Consider the following 21662-nt stretch of genomic DNA (forward strand, 5'->3'; position numbering starts at 1 on the left):
ATGCACCGGATGCCCAACCGGTGCAAAGCATCCGGTGCAAAAGGCCCTCCCCTTTTGCACCGGTGCTAAAGGGGGCACCACGTGGCGGCTGTCGGGCGCCCGAGCGAGAGGACCTTTAGCACCGGTTCGTAATACGAACCTTACGAACCGGTGCTAAAGGGTCTGCCGCGGCAGGAAAATGTCCCAAAACGCTGCCGCGGTAGAACCCCGCTACCGTAATTTTTTTTCGAATTTTTTCACTCCCTCTTTTTTTTTTTCTTTTTTTCAGAATTTCTAATATTTTAGTTATTTCACAAGTTTAGTCTCTAACTACCCTTATCTCTAGTCTAATTACTTACTCGTGCTCAAACTTCCCGCTCGATCACCCATCCTCCCACTACTCTAGCACTAGCACGCTTAACTTTCAAGTTTCTTTCCATCCGCATCCAAGTGCTTCGCGCGCATGTATGTGATAATAGTATCATATCAATCCTATTAACATATCGGTCGATGTCATATTTCTTTATTGTTCGAATTTCAAATAATTCTTTTAATAAAAAAGTAATGATATAATAATAATCTTGAATAAATAAATAAACATTAACTTTATAATTTGTATTATTTTTAATTATTTTTAATTTTTTTAATTTTTTTGCCAAACCTAAAACCTGAAAATTTGAAAAACTTATAATTTGCAGAGTGTAATCTTTATGTAGGATGCAATTATTAATTTTAATTTTGAAAAATAAAAAAATATATAAAATCCTAAATTTCTAGAAAAAACTAAAATCTTCCTACTTTTATATTTTAATTTGGAATTTGGAGAATCTAAAAATTGGCTAAACAGGTAAACCCCGGTGAATTCGGATTTAACTTTGTCCCATGATGATTTTGATATATTATACGTTTTTTCCTGACGTCGTATGCAAAAGTTAATGTGGTTTTACCATTTTTCAAACTTTTTTTGCAAAAAAATTGAAATTGAAATTTGTTAATTTTCCCTAATAGTAGGTTGCGTAACATACAGAAATCTCAAAAGATTTTATTTTTTGAATTTTCTATCATTTTCTTTTCTATTTTACAGTGTTAAAAAAGGCGATCCACGAGGTGCGTGGGGAGCAGAAAAACCTTTTGCACCGGTTCGTGTTACGAACCGGTGCTAAAGGGTAGACCTTTAGCACCGGTTCGTGTTCGCGATCCTTTAGCACCGGTTCGTGTTCGCGGCTGACGCCAACCCTTTAGCACCGGTTCGTAACACGGACCGGTGCAAAAGGTCCCGCACGAACCGGTGCTAATGCCCCCTGGATGTCCAGACCATTAGCACCGGTTCATGCCAAATTCGGTGCAAAAGCTCTTTGGAGCAAAAAAAACAATGCCCTTGTTTCTACTATTGAAGCTTTACATGGATTGTTGCCGCTGTCTTTGGGGTGAACATTTCATTTGTCTATCCTTTGTGGTTAGTCAAACTCATGAGGATTTGGTGTCCTCTTTTCCTTTACAGGAGACATGACAAATGTCGAAAATGGAGCTAGCTAAAGATGGATGAGTTTGAAGGATGCAACTTCAAGCTTTTATCGAGGATATATATGTTTTTTGTGGTCATTTTAGTTTCTTTGACTTGGTAAATTGTTTGGTTAATTAATAACGTCAAATTGTGCTTATTCTACGAGTTCAACTCTAGGAGAGATTTTCTCCATATTGACGCTCACTTCACGGCGGAAAGAATAAAGCTACTCGATGCTGCCTACCAGAAGAGACAAACTTCTTTAGTCACCAGAATCTTAGCCGCTTAGCAGACTCCATTTGGCCAAGTCTTCGAGCCATAAGTCCTGGTAAAACCAAACAGATTCACGGTCAAGCTTGCTTTTCTATCTCGGAGAATTCCGTAATACCCGAATACGTTGTTCCCTTGTCAAGACCGCCAAACTAATGAACATTCGATTGATACCTGCACAGTGTTGACCCGGAGCAGAAGGACACCACACCCTGCTATCTTTCCATATTCCCACTAGGTTTTCTTCCAGCTGTGAACAAGTCTCGTAATCTCTTTCCATGGTGCTTTTCTTTTTTTTTACCATCACATCCCTGTTCTCACTAACATCCAAAATACCAACTCTGCGATTCGAAGTAAACAAAGCACTTTCAGACTACGTGCTAGTACTTAAGTTGTTGGCAACTTTGCTAGTGGATCAGGTGGCTTCAGCCTCGACATTTTAGTTTCCTGACCGTGCATCCAAAAGCACTCGGAACGGAGATAAAGAGTCTCCCACTTCAGAGTTCAGATTCCACTTTTTGTACGGAAATGTCGTACCCAGGTTAAGAAATGTCGTAAAGGCTAAGCCGATTCGACATTTCTCAGAGCCTTTTCTCACTTCGAAACGTATGCGGGATTAGCGACGTCTAAGTTTGCTGGCTTGGTCGTGATGGATGGACTTAGCTCCGTGGTGACTAGTGACGATTGCCTGACGAAACGACGATAATGCAGCGCACTTGCTGTTTAATATTATGCGTGTATTATGCTATGTGCATATGAAACACCTTCGGTCACACTCGTATGTGTGTGTGAACGTATGCACCTCTTACAATACTGCCCTAATTTAATCCTACTTGTTTCTTATCCTTCTTCTCTAAGACAACGTTATTGTCCTGTCATGGTATCGGGCAAATGCAAAGATTTCGCTTTGGATTTAAAACATAGCAAAAAAGAAGCGTCGATCAGAGCCTGAGAAAGAAGACTCAGTGTGAACACGAGCCTTCGGCAGCAGCGTTTTCCATTTATTTAGTCTTACTCTTACTTGCACTAAACTTTTTTTCAATTTGTTTTTCCATACGAAGCCAAAAGGCTCCAGGTTTCACTATCATCAGATAATGAAACAAGTCTTTTACGTTTACCTGAACCACCAAACAGACATCCAAAAAAAGAGTAGAAAAGAAAGTAAGAGCAAACTGTCTAACCCCAAGGTTACAAAGAGCCTGAAGAAGCTCAAAAGCAGAAACAACGCCTCTCCTCGGATAACCAGACATCCACAGGTCAACACAACCAAACAAACTTTAGAAAGTTTACAAATTACAATCAAGCTTCAACATCGAAAGTCTAGCCACATGACCCATTTAAATTGCACTCGCTTGATGGCGGTCGTTCGGGCTATCTTCAACCAGGGTGGTTGGCGGCATATTAATAGATTACAAGATGTTTAGATCGTCTTTTTTTCACTTTTTAGATGGTTGATTCATGTCGCAACTTTAGCCGATCCATGAACCTGTGAGCGTTTTGTATTCACAACTATTTGCTCTTTTTGGATGATGCAATAAAAGGTTGTGTGCATCCTTTAGATGCAGAGGCCGGGGATTTCCCCCATTTCTAAAAAAAAATGACCCATTTAAATTCTTGCTTGAGCTTTCATCAAAATCTTCATCCCTCCTCATCATAAGGTCCCAAGTCATCCTTGATGTGCAGACGGCTCTTCCCGGTTGAAGAAGCTTGGAGCGATAATGCCATATTTGGGAAAGTGTCAGCACCTGCTTAAATGTCACTTTTACCATTTCCAAATTGAAGCCCCACCCAATACCTCGAAAATACACGCGCATAGCAAATAATATCTGCAGGAGACACTAGTAGAAAAAAGCCTACTCGCGGCCGCTGCGACAATCCCGGTTTCGTGCCAGCGTTTTATTCTTCTAATACAAGTTCATGTTTAAAATAAAAAATTGGAGCAACGAACAACTTAATTAGTGTTCTATTACAACAGATTCATCAACTAAAGCGTTAATGACTTCAAATTGTATTCTTGTAATACTAACTATTTGTTGGAGATATGTCCAACAGGGCAACAAATAATAATAAAATAGTTATTATTATATCTTTGTGTTTATGATAAATGTTTGCATCCCAGCTACAATTGTATTAACCGAAAATATTAATACTTGTGTGAAGTCTCTTGTTAAACTAGCTTGTTGATTAATAGACGATCATAATTTCATGATCATGAATATTAGATGTTATTAATAACAAGATCATATCATTAGGTGAATGATGTGACGGACATACACCCATAGTAAGCGTAGCATATGATCAAGTCATTAAGTCCGTTTTGCTTCAAGCTTTAAGATACATAGTAACCTAATATTTCGACCATGAGATCATGTTAATCACCTACACCGGATGGATGCTTTGATGACATCAAACACTACTTCTTAAATGGGTAGTTATAAATGTGGTATTAAGTGTTCAGAAAGTATAGATTGAAGCGCGTGGATCAATAGTGGGATTTGTCCATCCAAATGATGGATAGATATACTCTGGGCCTTCTCGGTGGAATGTCATCAAATTAGCTTGCAAGCATGTGACTGACTCACAAGGGATGTCATATCACGATACGAGTAAAAAGTACTTATCGGTAACGAGGTTGGACTAGGTATAGAGATACCGATGATCAAACTTCAGATAAGTAAAATATCGTGCGACAAAAGGAATCTGTATCGTATGTTAATGGTTCTTTCGAGCACGAAGTCATCGTTGAATATTTGGGATCCATTATGGATCTCCAGGTCCCGCTATTGGTTATTGATCGGCAAAGTGTCTCGATCATGTCTACATAGTTCACGGACCGTAGGGTGACACACTTAAGGTTCGATGTTGTTTTAAGTAGATACGGAATATGGAATGGAGTTCGAATATTGTTCGGAGTCTCGGATGGGATCCAGGATATCACGAGGAGTTCTGGAATGGTCCGGAGAATAAGATTCATATATGAGAAGTCAAATTCCAAGTTTGGAAATGGTCCGGTGAATTTATGAAAGGTTCTAGAAGGTTCTAGAATCATCCAAAATATTTCACTATAGCATGTGGAGTTAGGGACTCCACCAGCCCTAGCTGACCCACAAGGTGGGAAGGTGGAGTTCATGGTAAACTCGACCACCTTTGCCGGCCACACCACAAGGAAAGGGAGCAATCCCACCTTGACTAGGTTTCCCATTATGGTAGGTTTTGCAATTGGACTCCCATCAGGATTTTGATTGGACCCTAGGGTTTTTCCACCTATTTAAAGGGGAGAGGAGGGGAGGGCCGGCCAGCACTTGAGCCGCACCACCAAAGGGCACCAATGCCGGCGCCCTATCCCTCTCTCTCTCTCTCTCTAAACACTAGTGACATCCTCCTCCTATCTCCTGCACGGCTACGGCGAAGCCCTGCCGGAATTCGCCACAATCACCGTCACTACGCCGTCGTGCTGCCAGGATTCCAATGAGGATCTACTACTTCCGCTTCCCGCTGGAACAGGGAGAAGGACGTCTTCATAGACACCGTATGTGTGTCCGAGTGTGGAGGTGCTGCCCGATTGCGGCACCGTCAAGTTCTTCTACGCGCTCTTGAGAGCGGCAAGTGATCGACTACATCATCCACGAGATTTATCTCATTAACGCTTAGCGATTTTCGAGGGTATGTTGATCTCATCCCATTGCTACCATCTACTATATTAGATCTTGGCTTGTTATTAGTTCTTGTAGTAGAATTTTTTTGTTTTCTATGCTACGAATCCCTATAGTGATCAGAGCATGTCTATGCATAGATTGGTTGTACAAGTAGAACACAAAGGTTTTATGGGCGTTGATGCTTTTGTTATCGTTTGCTTATCGTGTACTTTGCATCTTGCGGCATGGTGAGATGAAGCGGACCGGGCTAACCTTACATGACCGTGTTCATGATATTTCCTCCACGGTTGACATGCAACTTGTATTGCATAAGTGCCTTTGCGGGTGTCAGTCTCTCTCACCATAGTTAAGATCCAATTTACAATCTGCACTTGAGAACACTTGTATCGGCTTTGTGGTTCATGTTCGTAGGTAGATCGGATCTTACTCGGAAACCCCAAGACACGTAAAATATGCAAACATAATTAGAGGCGTCTAACTTGTTTTTGCAGGGGGTTGGTGATATGATATGGCCATGATGTGATTGTGATTATATTTGATGTATGAAATGATCCTTATTGTATTGCGGCAACCGGCAGGAGCCTTATGGTTGTATTTAATTTCATATCGGATCATCATGTAGTAGTTTTATTCCAAAGTAGTTGTAATAGTTGCTACAAGTAGTGGACAACCATGAAGGCGGCGCCATTGACCTTGATGCCTCGCCGACGATGATGGAGATCATGCCCGTTGATGATGAAGATCATGCCCGTGCTTTGGAGATGAAGATCAAATCCGCAAGATAAAATGGTCATATCATATCACATTATGAATTGCATGTGATATTAATATTTTTTATGCATCTTGTATTGCTTAGATCATGATGATAGCATTATAAGATAATCCCTCTCACTAAAACTCAAGATAATAAAAGGTTCGTGCTTAGTTAGCACCGTTGCTAAGACTCGTTGTTTCGAAGCATCACGTGATGATCGGGTGTTATAGATTCAACGGGTGCAAGCCGAAGCATCACGTGATGATCGGGTGTTATAGATTCAACGGGTGCAAGCCAGATTTGCACATGCAGAAACTAAGGTTTAACTTGACGAGCCTAGTATGTACAAACATAGCCTCGAAACACGGAAAACCAAAAGGTTAAGCATGAATCATATAGATGATGATGAACATGTCGATATTCACCATTGAAGCTACATCATTTGTAGTGATGATCAGACTTGGTGTAGTGGATTTGGTTTGTATAATCACTAAGGAAACATGAGGGGTGTTATTTTGAGTGGGAGTTCCCCTAGTTAATTTAAGAATTAATAGTAAACTCAATTTATCATGAACTTAGTCTAAATTATATTTGAATTCAATTTTGTAGAATTTGCATCCGTTTTCTACCTTGCGCTAGGCTTGTAATTGAGATAGAAACACTGTTAAATCTGACAAGTAACTTTACGAATTGGAACCGTATTTTTAAAGAATCAAGAAATGATTAAATTCTATTGCAAACTTTTGGTTATCCTAAAATTGCTAATTCGAAGAATAATGGTTTTAATTAGTATCTAAAATTATCTTTTCTTCGTGAAACTTGATGTTCAAATCCGTTTGAAAAGTAAGGTGCTGATTTTTTTCCAGAAATAAGCAAGGTGTGAGATATATGTGATATCTAAGACCTTTTTACAAGATGATAGAATATAATTTAATGAGACTACATAAACTCATAACTTTTATGGGAATGTACGAAGGTTGAAAATGCTAGGCGTCCCGATCCTCCAACTAGTTAGGCACCAACGTTATTCACGTATCCACATATGAATCATAGTGGCTTCATCATGAAATTTTCATGATTTGATGGATAAAATTATGAGTGAAATTATTCATCACATTAAAAAGTTACTAATAATAAAATCGAGAACACTTGTCATGTGATGATCAGCTTCAAAGTACGAAGAGTGTTGGTATTTGACCAACAAGCCTAGAAGTTATTGATGTTGAGTGTTTTCTGAAATATGAAGAAAACTGAAAGAGAAACTAGAAATTATTTTGGCAAAAAGAAAGAAAAGACTAGAAAGTCTATCTCAGGTGTATATAAACGATATACATCTTATGAATGTATTCTTTGATTGGTCACACAATGAAATTCTTGGGTATTTATACCATATTGGTTGGTATGACGTGTCATACAAAACAACACAATACAAGAATAAAATAGCCCAAGTGACTGACAAGGAATGTGGTAACAATGCACGCCTGGAACAAAATACATTGTTATTATGTTCGTCATTGACATTATACCTAGGCCTTGAGATTTATTGTAAAGAACTTAATAATTTTTATTTTGCTCTGGTAAAATGAAATCAATGAGTTGTTCAAATTATGACCATACTCCATGTATTATGGATAAGTTATTATAAATCTTAATGGTGAAACACACACGTATAACACTGACGTTAAAATACCATAATGCAAATGATAAAAATTTCACTTATTCATGTTAGAAAGGAACACATGAAGAATCTCCATGCAAATAAATTTTTAAAATCATTCGATTTTGAATAGTTTGGCACTTGCAATTTTTTTCTAAAAAGAATAACTAAAATACCGTTCATAAGCTAAGAGTTGAACGGGCAACTAGCTTAGGGGTCAAAGGATATTTGGTAAATCCCCTCTTATCTCCTAAAATACACTTTCACCCCAATACATAGCTCTATAGTAGTATTTTTTTCGACAAAAGAGTGTTTTACTACTAAAAAGGTTTAAGCATTACACCCGGTCTCTCATAGTTAGAGTGCACACAACCGCAACAAGTTCAGCAAAAAAAAGATGAAGTACAAATAACCATATCAAAACTTTACATCGCATATAGTGATGGAGGACCAATTAGTAGGTCACACTGCCAACCATGTTGGACAAAAATATCCCCCATGCATCGTGTCTTCCAACCATGTAGACACTTCCGTAAACATATCTCAATTGCCTCCCTTTATAGTGATGATCATGTAACAAACATGTGCACCGATAGATAACATGCACGAGAGTATTTTTACCATTAAGAACCTTATCATTTCTACATAGAGAAAGCGACCAAATAATGCTCCACCCAAATAAAAATTCTAAACCTTTGATCAGTGTCATGTAAGAAGTTGCCAAATATATTAACAGCACTTGGTTGGGGATATAAGCCAGAAAATATTTGGAAAACTGACAATATAAAATAGGAAAATTTGCACCAAAAGAATAAATGTTTCATTGTAACATCATGTTGACAAAATATGCACTTTGTACTTTTTTTCAATTGCATTTTACAAGGTTGTCTTTGCCTCTCTGGTGAGGATTACACCTCTAGAGAGATACTAAGATAATATATTTTTTATATCTTTGGTGGTATCTTCATTTTTTTTTAAATATTATCGACTAGCACCTCTCTCTGAACAAGTGTTTTATACATGAAGTTCATTTACCACTCTCATGTAATTCCACTGAAATTCGTCGACCTCTTGCGATAGTTGGACCATTGCCAATTGCTTGATGCAAGTATAGGGCTAATTATATCCCTTCCGAATGCCACATTTGGTGGAGAGAACTCCAATGACGTAGTGTATTGTAATGTACAACTAGCATGGTGGCCCTCGCAAATGTGAGGGAAACATTTGGATATGTTACATATTTTGTATGATGTATCGAAACTTATATAGTATGTAATCGTTACTATATACTAATATCTAAATAATCCTACAAGAAAATCATAATACTATCAAGCATTCAGTTTTAAGATATATGTCAATGTCGATGTATGGCACACATATTCTTCTTGTGTTAACAGTGTAGAATAAAAGTTGAAAACATAAGGATGGAACATTGTAGCTATTTAACATAACTGTGAACCAACCTCTCACAGAAACAAAGATATGTTTTTTCTAGAAATTTTTGCTACTCCCTCCGTTCACTTTTCTAAGGACGGGAAGGAAACATAGGTCACGCTCGCACAGTTCAACGAAAATACCGCTTTTCCGTTTTTACCCCCATGTGGTGTTCATCGGTTGGCGTCTCCCTCCTCCCGCTCCCGTCCCACCTCGCTCGGCTCCCCTCTAGCTCCTCGGGCCGACTCCCTCGCTGTTGCCTCTCCCACGCTGCCGCCCTCTTCCAATCGCTCCCTGCCGCCGCCCTCTTCCTCTCTCCCCTGAGAAAATCCCCTCTTCCTCTCGTTGCTCGTCTTCCCCAACTGCCTGGAGGTCAAGGTCACATTTTTATGCGATTGGGCTGGAGCTGCGTTGCTGTGGGGCTGGACCCGCGTTGCGGTGGCGCTTAATTTTCGTGCGGTGGCGTTAGATCTTCGTGTAGCAGCTCTCCTACTACGAGAAGCACCACATCCACGTGCCATGGCGCTAGATCCTGGGCGGAGCGGAAGCTGGGCAGCGAGGAGGAGAAGATCCTTGCCAGCGAGGTGCTGGGCGGAGGAGATCCCGGCCGGCAAGGTGATGGGCAGAGGAGATCCCGGCCGGCGAGGTGTTGAGCGATGAGATCTGGGCAGCTACCCTATGGACGAACTCATCTGGGGCGATCTGATCGATTCGAAGGGGTATAATTGTCCATTACTGTTTTTTCGGGGCTGTCGGAATTTTTCTTCCCGGCCTTACAAAAGTGAACGGAGGGAGTATTAGATTCTTTGCAAGGATATTGGTTTCGAACAACATAAATTTGATGGCATTGAAATCCAAAGACCGTAATACAGCAGACTTGTGTAGTGATATATCCGTTTCCTCCTTAATCTTATCAAATAATTGTTGATAATGTTCACCGATACTGGTGTAGAACTTAGATTAATGATTTCACATGAACATTGATGGATCATTATAAATAACTGTGTTCTCCTCTTTCCACCTACCTGTTTAGTGGTTGTATTACTATCATATGTTTGTTGCACACATTCTCGTTTACGTGAATTCCATCAGCCGCATTATCATCACTGTGATATAAAATACGCCAGCTTACATTCATTAAATAATGCAAGAAATTCTATCTATCCCATAACATCCCTTGCTTCATATATTTAATTGTACCAAGTCTCTAAAATTTCACTGCAGTTTTTTGGCATCACTAAAACCACTCACTAAATACACCCCATGTCACCAATATGAATATGTGGCTTTTAGTGTTCTTTGACATAGTATGATATTTTCGCAATAAACACGCAATGATGCAATCAATACCTTAGTGCTCAAGTAAGACGGCATGATACCTATGAGGTAGTTGAATTTGACATGCTTTACTATATGTCTAGTTAAATAATATTTTCTCCATTTTATGTGAACACAGGATAATACATTATTTTCTCGTATTGTAATGCACACTCTATCATTGTATATTGCAAGTTTGTTGGGTCATACAAATTTATCGCGAGCTTCATATATAAGTCGGATTAAATGTAGATCCGTTTCTCAAATTTCATACTTTATATATAAACTTACATTCGTCTTCACTAATAATAAACTTGCATAGTTAAGGTGAATTTTAGAAAATCACCATCATCACCATATTTATGGTTAATCATAGTCACCGTCTGCCCGCAACATATATGAAGCAAGGGACGATCTCACACTGGGTTTATGCGATGCATACACAATATAATTCTCCTCTACGAATCGTGTAATATCTGGCCGGTCGAATCGGGATTTCAAGGAACAGTTTGGATACAAGTACTTGAACGTAGCTCTAATTTGATATATACTTAGATATCAAATTAAAGGCACGTTCTTTTGTTTGACATGAAGAGGGCCAACTTGGAAGTCAGAGCTAAGGTTGTTTTCTTCCTTAGCCCAGATTTCCGAAATATCGCGTAAGCCGCTTATTCCGATTACCACCGAAAAATACATTTTACTGAACGAAATGTACCGGTATTTATTAAATTACTCAAACTGAAATATTTTGGATCAATTTTGGTAAGATTTATAAATTCATTTGTCAAATATTGGGCGCTATTATGAACAGTAGTTATGAAAACCGAATACCAGTGCCTATCGGAATTGTTTTTCAAGCGAGAACAAAACCCTTTGTTAGGTCGAGCTGTTAGTTTTTCGTCATTTTTTCACGATTATATGATGATTAGATATGATTATTATTTGATCTTTTTCAAACAGAATCATATCGTTATAGTGCACCTAGTTTCTCATTAAACTATGTACGTTTTTACTGGACATGTTTTTTTAAGAGATAAAATTTATCAGCATATATAGTTAGCTCTGCTTACGATTTGATATATCAGCTTCAACGTGAGCTTTCCTTGCGTTATTTTTTTTTCAAATCTTTCCTTGCATCATTCTAACAGAGCCACACAATTATATTGGTCTATTATTAAATTGTGTACCTTTTTTTAAACATGCATAGACCAGCTTTCACGTGAGCTTTCCTATCTTGCCTCTTACGTGTTATTTGCAAATCTTGCTGGAACCATACAATCATATAATCATATAGATCTGTTATTAGATTTTGTACCTTTTTAAAACATGTGCAAATCAGTTTTTAACGTGAGAGCTTTCCTTGCCTTCTATGTATAGATCTACACGTTTTTTTTAATTGAAATACATATATCATTGAGATGGTGCAGAAACGTGACTTGATACTTATATGTGTCTTTACGTAACTTTTAGGTCTATTAAATCTTAACCATTAATAGTAAAATCAACGGTATATTTATTCCTGAATTCTTCTGGGCGGACGCGTGCCAAACCGAAGTCCTAGGCGGACGCACTACACGAATAAAAAATAACCAAAATTCTTAGTCTATCTTCCCCTACCTCTGTCCCGACGCAACTTCCCGAGCAGATCACACCGCCACCGACCGTTCCCAGTTGCCCCCGACTCTGGCCGCGCCCTGTTCCCCTCGCGCTCGTGGCCTCCCCACGTTCTATTCCCCGCGCTCACGAAGCTCCCGTGTCCGCTCCTCAACCTTCTGTCTACGTTTTCCCCCAACCGCCGCCACTGAACTATCATGCCCACGCTCATGGATTTCGGCCATCCACGACGCGCACGGCTACCAAGCTCACTGATTCTGGCCATCATCGGCGCGAACGTCGGCCACACCGACTGATTTCGGCCGTCCCCAGCACGCACGGCCGCCGTGCTTCCCGCATCAGCGGCGATCCCGTCTTTTGCTGGGTGCCATGTATACGTTGAGCGTCCCGCTGCAGCCATGAATTTCCGCGCCCGTGCCGGCATGGCAGCACCAAAGGTCCCTGACCTCCCTCCCGTCCAAGCTAGACGCCTCCGTGTACAAACTCCACCACAGGCTATTAGTCCACGAGCTCCTCTTGGCCATGTAACTTCCGTGCCCATCAGAGGAGCAACTTCGGGCCGGACGGAGCAATTTTGGTACCGTGCATAGGGAACTTTGGTGCCCGATGATGTAAGGGCATCTCCAACCGGGCGACCCATCCCGCGCCCGCGCGTCCGGATGGGTCCAGCCGGACAAAAACCCGGCCCAGCGCGCGGACCCATCCCTAAAACGGATGCCCGCGGCGTCCGGATCGACGCAAACCTGGCCCAAATCTTGGCCGGGCTTGCGTGGCCGCGGACGCGAAAGGCTGGTCGCTCGCGTCCGCCCCTTGTCCGCCCCTGGCCCGCGTGTCATAGGCATAAATAATATTTTTCATTAAAAAGAACTCATTACATTTTTTTTAGCTACTACTTCTATCCTAAATACGTACGGGGCCGGCGGCCTCGCCGGCGACTCCTCGCCGGCTCGCCATCGGGGCCGTGGATTTCACTCGACGCGGGCGGCCTGTACGCGTGAGGATTCCACTCCAGCTTACTACGGGCTGGGTGGCGCGTCGGCGGCGGCGCGGGCGGCGGCACGGGCCTCGGCAGCTTGGACGGAGGCCATCATCCTCCTCCTTTCCGTCCGCGCACCTCGGGCGCGCTCGCGCTCCGCCTCCTTGATGTCTACGGGTGCTTCTATTCTTGTAGACAGTGTTGGGCCTCCAAGAGCAGAGGTTTGTAGAACAGCATCAAGTTTCCCTTAAGTGGATCACCCAAGTTTTATCGATCTCAGGGAGGAAGAGGTCAAAGATATCCCTCTCATGCAACCCTGCAACCACAAAGCAAGAAGTCTCTTGTGTCCCCAACACACCTAATAGGTGCACTAGTTCGGCGAAGAGATAGTGAAATACGGGTGGTATGAATAAATAGTAGCAGTAGCAAGCTGTGCCGGAAAAGTGCTTGTCGGCGTGTAGTTGATGGTGGTAATATGGCAGAAGTAGTAACACGGTAAAACGAGTAAACAAGCAGCGATAGCGATATTTAGGAACAAGGCCTAGGGATCATACTTTCACTAGTGGACACTCTCAACATTGATCGCATAATAAATAACTCTTTCTCATATGTGCTACATACACTCTTTTGTTGGATGATGAACACATTGCGTAGGATTACACGAACCCTCAATGCCGGAGTTAACAAGCTCCACAATTCAATGTTCATATTTAAATAACCTTAGAGCATAATAGATCATTGCAAAATAAACCAAGAACTAACATAGTGCACACACTGTCCACATTACACTATGAAGGAGGAATAGATCACATCAATACTATCATAATGATAATTAACTCCACAATCTACAAGAGATCATGATCATAGCCTACGACAAGAACCACACGGTGCACACACTAGTCACCTTTACACCATGCAGGAGGAATAGACTACTTTAATAACATCACATGAGTAGCACACAACTAGTAGCGATACAAAGCTCATCATATGGATCTCAATCATGTAAAGCAGCTCATGAGATCATTGTATTGAAGTACATGGGAGAGAGATTAACCACATAGCTACAGTGGAGCCCTCAGCCTCGGAGGTGGATTACTCTCTCCTCATCATGGAGGCAGCGATGGCGGTGAAGATGGCGGTGGAGACGGCGGTGGAGATGGCTCCGGGGGCAATAACCCGTCCGGCGAGGTCTTGGAACGAGAGACTTCGTCCCCCGAATTGGAGTTTCGCGATGTGGCGGCGCCCTCGGAGTCTTTACGGAGTTTTCGTCAAGAGGTACTTGCGTTTTTAGGTCGAAAGGGGTTATATATGCGAAGAGGCGGCGCAGGAGGGCTGACAGGGTGGCCCCACCCTAGGCCGGCGCGGCCAGGGTCTGGCCCGCGCCGCCTTATGGTGTGGTGGCCCCCTGGCCCCTCTCCGACTCTTCTTTGGTGTTCTGGAGCCTTCCGGGAAAAATAGGAGGTTTGGCGTTGATTTCGTCCAATTTCCAGAATATTGCCCGAACAGCCTTTCTGGAACCAAAAACAGCGAGAAAACGACAGCGGCCTTTCGGCATCTCGTCAATAGGTTAGTTCCGGAAAACGCATAATAATGACATAAAGTGTGAACAAAACATGTCAGTATTGTCATAAAACAAGCATGGAACATCAGAAATTATAGATACGTTGGAGACGTATCGGCATCCCCAAGCTTAGTTCCTACTCGTCCTCGAGTAGGTAAACGATAAAAGATAATTTACTGAAGTGACATGCTACCAACATAATCTTAATCATATTATTGTAAATCATATGAGATGAATGCAGCGATTCGAAGCAATGTAAATGCAATGAGTAAACAATTGAATCATATAGCAAAGACTTTTCATGAATAGTACTTTCAAGACAAGCATCAATAAGTCTTGCATAAGAGTTACTCATAAAGCAATAAATTCTTAGTAAAGGCATTGAAGCAACACAATGGAAGATTAAGTTTCAGCGGTTGCTTTCAACTTGTAACATGTATATCTCATGGATATTGTCAACATAGAACAATATAATAAGTGCAATATGCAAGTATGTAGGAATCAATGCACAGTTAATACAAGTGTTTGCTTCTAAGATAGAGAGAAATGGGTAAACTGACTCAACATAATTAGTGAAAGAATGGCCCTTCGCAGAGGGAAGCATTGATTGCTATATTTGTGCTAGAGCTTTGGTTTTGAAAGCAAGAAACAATTTTGTCAACGGTAGTAATAAAGCATATGTATCATGTAAATTATATCCTACAAGTTGCAAGCCTCATGCATAGTATACTAATAGTGCCCGCACCTTGTCCTAATTAGCTTGGACTACCGGGATCATCGCAATGCACATGTTTTAACCAAGTGTCACAAAGGGGTACCTCTATGCCGCTCTGTACAAAGGTCTAAGGAGAAAGCTCGCATTGGATTTCTCGCTATTGATTATTCTCAACTTAGACATCCATACCGGGACAACATAGACAACAGATAATGGACTCCTCTTTTATGCATAAGCGTGTAGCAACAATTAATTTTCTCGTATGAGATTGAGGATATATGTCCAAAACTGAAACTTCCACCATGGATCATGGCTTTAGTTAGTGGCCCAATGCTCTTCTCTAACAATATGCACGCTCTAACCATAAAGTGGTAGATCGCCCTTACTTCAGACAAGACGAACATGCATAGCAACTCACATGATTTTCAACAAAGAGTAGTTGATGGCGTCCCCAGGAACATGGTTATCGCACAACAAGCAACTTATAAGAAATAAAATGCATAAGTACATATTCAATACCACAATAGTTTTTAAGCTATTTGTCCCATGAGCTATATATTGTAAAGGTAGAGGATAGAAATTTAAAGGTAGCACTTCAAGCAATTTACTTTGGAATGGCGGAGAAATACCATGTAGTAGGTAGGTATGGTGGACACAAATGGCATAGTGGTTCGCTCAAGGATTTTGGATGCATGAGAAGTATCCCCTCTCGATACAAGGCTTAGGCTAGCAAGGTTGTTTGAAGCAAACACAAGCATAAACTAGTACATCAAAACTTACATAATAGACATATTACAAGCATTATAAGACTATACATCGTCTTCCCTGTTGTTCAAACACCTCACTAGAAAATATCTAGACTCTAGAAAAACCACTCATGCAAACCAAATTTTAACAAGCTCTATGTATTTCTTCACTAATAGGTGCAAAGTATATGATGCAAGAGCTTAAACAAGAGCACAACAATTGCCAAGTATCACATTATTAAAGACATCATACCAATTACAACATGTAGCATTTTCCGTTTCCAACCATATAACAATTAACGAAGCAGTTTCATCCTTCGCCATGAAAATTAAAAGCTAAGAACACATGTGTTCATACGAACCAGCGGAGCGTGTCTCTCTCCCACACAAGCATTTATTCAAACAAAAACAAAAACAAGAAACATACAGATCACGCTCCAAGTAAAGTACATAAGATGTGACCGAATAAAAATATAGTTTCAAGAGAAGGAACCTGATAATTTGTCGATGAAGAAGGGGATGCCTTGGGCATCCCCAAGGTTAGATGCTTGAGTCTTCTTGAAATATGCAGGGATGAACCACCGGGGCATCCCCAAGCTTAGAGCTTTCACTCTCCTTGATCATAGTATATCATCCTCCTCTCTTGACCCTTGAAAACTTCCTTCACACCAAACTCGAAACAAACTCATTAGAGGGTTAGTGCATAATCAAAAAATCACATGTTCAGAGGTGACACAATCATTCTTAACACTTCTGGACATTGCCCAAAGCTACTGGAAGTCAATGGAACAAAGAAATCCATCCCACATAGCAAAAGAAGCAATGCGAAATAAAAGGCAGAATCTGTCAAAACAGAACAGTCCGTAAAGACGAATTTTAAAAGGGCACCATACTTGCTCAAATGAAAATGCTCAAATTGAATGAAAGTTGTGTACATATCTGTGGATCACTCACGTAAATTGACATAATTTTCTGAGTTACCTACAGAGAATTTTGCCCAGATTCGTGACAGCAAAGAAATCTGTTTCTGCGCAGTAATCCAAATCTAGTATCAACCTTTCTATCAACGACTTTACTTGGCACAACAAAACACAAAACTAAGATAAGGAGAGGTTGCTACAGTAGTAAACAACTTCCAAGACACAAATATAAAACAAAGTACTGTAGCAAAATAACACATGGGTTATCTCCCAAGAAGTTCTTTCTTTATAGCCGTTAAGATGGGCTCAACAGTTTTAATGATGCACTTGCAAGAAATAGTATTTGAAGCAAAAGAGAGCATCAAGAGGCAAATTTAAAACACATTTAAGTCTAGCATGCTTCCTATGAAGAGGCATCTTGTACACAAATGAATTCATGAAGAACAAAGTGACAAGCATAAGAGGATAAAATACGAGTGACTTCAAGATTCTCAACATAAAGAGGGGAAACCTAATATTATTAAGATGCATATAACCATATTTCCCTCTCTCATAATAACTTTCAGTAGCATCATTGATGAAATCCACAATATACCCATCACTTAAAACATTCTTATCATGGTTCATATGCATAGAAGTATCATTAAATTTGGCATAAGAAGAGTTATTCTCATTAATAGTAATTGGAGCAAGATTATTATCAAGAATTTGAACATGGTAAACAAGTTGCATACTAAGGGAATTGTTTTTGGTAATCCAATCATAACTATGACAAGTTTCATAAGGATAGTTATAACCTATATCATAGCATTCTTTATAATAATCATCAAAGGTCGGAGGCACAGTATCATCATAAGAAATAGAATAGTTATCTTTCACAGTTGGTTTATCTGTGTCCATACCATCATTGTTATTAGAAGGAGATGTATCAAATACATAATGATCAGTAGCAAAAGGATTTTCAAACACCTCTTCCCCAAGCTTAGAGCTTTCTATATCATTATGGGAGGAAGCATGGATAGCATCGACACTATGGCAATTATTATCATCATTTTCAGAATTAGTTTCCCGAGAGATTTGTAATATCAAAAGTAGTGTGCTCATTCAAATCATGATCGCTAATGTATGTAAAGGGCATAGGAAGATCATCGTATTCAGATTCATTATCACAATAATCATTAGGAGCAACATACTTACGGTTACCTAGCGTTATCTCATTCTTCTTCTTCTTCTTCTTCTTCTTCTTCTTCTTCTCTTCCTTCTCCTCGTTCCCTTCTTTAGGAGGAATAGGCTTGAAGGGTGGCTTGTCCGCATAACCTGATTTACTTTCAGAAACAATAGAAGAAACTTGGGAGGATCCCTCCTTTTCATTAATTAGTTGAAAACACACGGCGGTCCTATCATATTTTGGCAAGGTGTCATCTTCTAAAATATTTTGTATGTAAGTATTTGTATGGCTATTATCAATGCAATAAGAAAAACACCCATGCAGGACATCATCAATATCAAGATCACTCATATGTAACAAAGAGATTTTTCTCGGCAGTTCTTCACACCCCAAAAATAAAGTAAGTTCATCATGCTGATTAGGAGTAATTTCATCATCACAATACAAATTTGCAGCACTCATTGGGTTCAAATTATCATTGGAGGGGCATTGAAAATTAAAATGACCCACTTCATGGCAAACTTCACAAATAAAAGGATAGAGGGCACAAACTTTTTTACCAAGATCATCTAGAGCCCTAAACCACTTTCTAGTTTTTTCATTAGCATGATGGATACAATATTCATCTTTGATTTGATTAATTCCACAAGGTCTATGTATTCCACAAAAATTAACATGCTTATAGGAAATAACATTCTTAGGAGTTTGAGCATGCTCATTACAATAATTAACAACAATTTCATTCTTCATGCAAGCCTCTTTAAAAGGTTCATGATACTTATCAAAATTCTTTTTAGGCAATTCAAAATGAGAAGCAAAGGCTTTATAAAGATTTGCAGCAACTTGAGAGTCAAGACCATAAGTAGCACTCATATTTCGAAATTTATCGGTATCCATAAAAGTTTCAATGCATTCATAATCATAATTTATACCTGACTCTTTACCTTTGTCGTTCTCCCAATCTTTAGCGTTCTCCTTAATCCGATCAAGAAGGTCCCTTTTAAACTCTTCTTTGTTGCGCGTGAATGATCCAGAACAAGTAGTATCCAGCAAGGTCTTATCTTGAAAAGAAAGTCTTGCATAGAAATTATCAATGATGATATTACCTGGAAGCTCATGATTGGGGAATTTGAGCATTAAAGACTTCAATCTCTCCCATGCTTGGGCAATACTCTCTCCATCATGAGGCCAGAAATTATATATTCGGTTTCGGTCTTTGTGAATTTCACTTGGAGGATAGAATTTAGAATAAAATAGAGGCACAATATCCTTCCAATCAAGAGAATGCTCACCCTTCAGCGAGTTTATGCCAATGCGCCGCTTTACCAGACAACGACATAGAGAATAATTTCTTCTTTACTTCATCCATAGAGATACCTGCACACTTGAATAACCCGCATAATTCATTCAAAAACAGTAAATGATCTCCAGGATGGACAGTTCCATCCCCTTCATAGCGGTCATCCATAACACGTTCAATAATTTTCATAGGTATTTTATATGGAATACTTTCAGTAGGTGCATTTAAAATATCACAAGCATCATTAGAGTTATCGCATATGGGAGATAAAGTATTATAGAGCAAATTTTCTCCCCTAAAGATGGGAAGCTAAAAATATCACAAAAACTAGCTTCCCCAAGCTTAGACTTCTCCATAGCATTAGCAGTAATTGCATTCATACTAATAACATTGCTACTATCATGCAAATAAGGTTCCATAGGTTTTTTAATTTTCGCATCAAACAATTCTAAATTAGGAAAAAGATTAAAAAGCTCACCAAATTTTTTGTTGTTTTCCATTATGCCTAACTAGTGAAAATAAAAACAAGAAACAAAAAGATGCAATTGCAGGATCTAAAGGAAATAGCTTCGAGCACTCACACACCGGCAACTGTGCTAGGAAATAGCTTAGTAGTCGGAGGATGTGAATACCTTTTACCTTACCTCCCCGGCAACGGCGCCAGAAAATAGCTTGATTTCTACGGGTGCTTCTATTCTTGTAGACAGTGTTGGGCCTCCAAGAGCAGAGGTTTGTAGAATAGCAGCAAGTTTCCCTTAAGTGGATCACCCAAGGTTTATCGATCTCAGGGAGGAAGAGGTCAAAGATATCCCTCTCATGTAACCCTGCAACCACAAAGCAAGAAGTCTCTTGTGTCCCCAACACACCTAATAGGTGCACTAGTTCGGCGAAGAGATAGTGAAATACAGGTGGTATGAATAAATAGTAGCAGTAGCAACGGTGCCAGAAAAGTGCTTGCTAGCGTGTAGTTGATGGTGGTAATATGGCAGCGGTAGTAACACGATAAAACGAGTAAACAAGCAGCGATAGCAGTATTTAGGAACAAGGCCTAGGGATAATACTTTCACTAGTGGACACTCTCAACATTGATCGCATAATAAATAACTCTTTCTCATATGTGCTACATACACTCTTTTGTTGGATGATGAACACATTGCGTAGGATTACACGAACCCTCAATGCCGAGTTAACAAGCTCCACAATTCAATGTTCATATTTAAATAACCTTAGAGCATAATAGATCATTGCAAAATAAACCAAGAACTAACATAGTGCACACACCGTCCACATTACACTATGAAGGAGGAATAGATCACATCAATACTATCATAATGATAATTAACTCCACAATCTACAAGAGATCATGATCATAGCCTACGACAAGAACCACACGGTGCACACACTAGTCACCTTTACACCATGCGGGAGGAATAGACTACTTTAATAACATCACATGAGTAGCACACAACTAGTAGCGATACAAAGCTCATCATATGGATCTCAATCATGTAAAGCAGCTCATGAGATCATTGTATTGAAGTACATGGGAGAGAGATTAACCACATAGCTACGGCGGAGTCCTCGGCCTCGGAGGTGGATTACTCCCTCCTCATCATGGAGGCGGCGATGGCGGTGAAGATGGCGGTGGAGACGGCGGTGGAGATGGCTCCGGGGCAATTCCCCGTCCCGGCAGGGTGCGGAACGGAGACTTCTGTCCCCCGAATTGGAGTTTCGCGATGTGGCGGTGCCCACGGAGTCTTTACGGAGTTTTCGTCAAGAGGTACTGCGTTTTTAGGTCGAAAGGGGTTATATAGGCGAAGAGGCGGCGCGGGAGGGCTGACAGGGTGGCCCCACCTAGGCCGGCGCGGCCGGGGTCCGGCCCGCGCCGCCTTATGGTGTGGTGGCCCCCGGCCCCTCTCCGACTCTTCTTCGGTGTTCGGAGCCTTCCGGGAAAAATAGGAGGTTTGGCGTTGATTTCGTCCAATTCGAGAATATTGCCCGAACAGCCTTTACGGAACCAAAAACAGCGAGAACAAAGCAAGCGGCCTTTCGGCATCTCGTCAATAGGTTAGTTCCGGAAAACACATAATA

Source organism: Lolium rigidum, chromosome 2 (genome assembly GCF_022539505.1).
Source record: "Lolium rigidum isolate FL_2022 chromosome 2, APGP_CSIRO_Lrig_0.1, whole genome shotgun sequence".
Classification (NCBI taxonomy): Eukaryota; Viridiplantae; Streptophyta; class Magnoliopsida; order Poales; family Poaceae; genus Lolium; species Lolium rigidum.